Source organism: Stegostoma tigrinum, chromosome 22 (assembly GCF_030684315.1).
Source record: "Stegostoma tigrinum isolate sSteTig4 chromosome 22, sSteTig4.hap1, whole genome shotgun sequence".
Lineage (NCBI taxonomy): Eukaryota > Metazoa > Chordata > Chondrichthyes > Orectolobiformes > Stegostomatidae > Stegostoma > Stegostoma tigrinum.
Window position 1 is genome coordinate 31,102,377 of NC_081375.1, and position 1,017 is coordinate 31,103,393.

The following is a 1,017-nucleotide window of genomic DNA, read 5'->3' on the forward strand; positions in this document are numbered from 1 at the left end:
GCTGTGAGCAGCTTCTTGAAATTTTCCAAGTGCACAGACAGCGCTCAAATCGAACCACCTGTATCAAAAGACTGTACAGTTAGCAGACCGAGGAACTATTTTCACTTAGACAAGTTTCTGAATTTAGCCTATCAATTTTAACCAGGCACTTCAATACAAAACCCATTAAACTTAAACATGATGGTTTGGACAACACACGACCAATCCTACATAAAAGAAACTTTGAGATGTCATCAAGGGTATTAAAGAGGAGGCAGTTCGACAAATTAAGCAAAGCTGATGGCCCCCAGCTCTCGAGAATCACTGGCTCTCACAGCCTCCTGTGTCTTAGAGAAAGTATCACCTAAATAATAGTAACCCAGCACAATGAGTTAATACTCCTGACAGAAGAATCAATGGAGAAGGCACAGAACATTCCGGAAGATGTGCAATCTGGCTATAATTTCAAGAGACTAAATTCTATTTTGGTTTATATGAGCGGGACTTAGAATCTTGCTTTATTTGGGAATACTTGAGATTTATTCCATTTGTTACTAGTTTGGTTAATTCGTTCGCTGTTCAAGTTCAATAAATAAACTGTTACTTGTTGATTTTAAGGTCAGTGTCAGGGATTTCTTTTATTTGACCAGTAGAAGTTGCTCAAAGGCAGGCTACACTGCTTTTCACACTCCTTTTACACATTATAGGGTGAGGCGCTCCTCTTCAGGCGTTTCGGTTTTAGTTGTCAACCTGCGATTTGTGACAACCAAAGGCAGATTGTCTTGTTGAAAGATGACATCAGGCCCAATATGCTGCAGACCTCCCTCAGTACTCCGTAAGAAACACACCATCAGCACTGACTTGAGTGTTCAAGTTCTAGAGAATTTAGTTGAAGCCCATAACCTTGTGACTCAGACAAGAATGCTGCCAACTGGACTACAATTAACAGTTGCAGTATAAGTAGGCTTTCGAAAGGCATTTGAATTCAGTTGTGAAAAATAAGAAATAATGATTTGCAAGTTGGGAACATCAGGATAA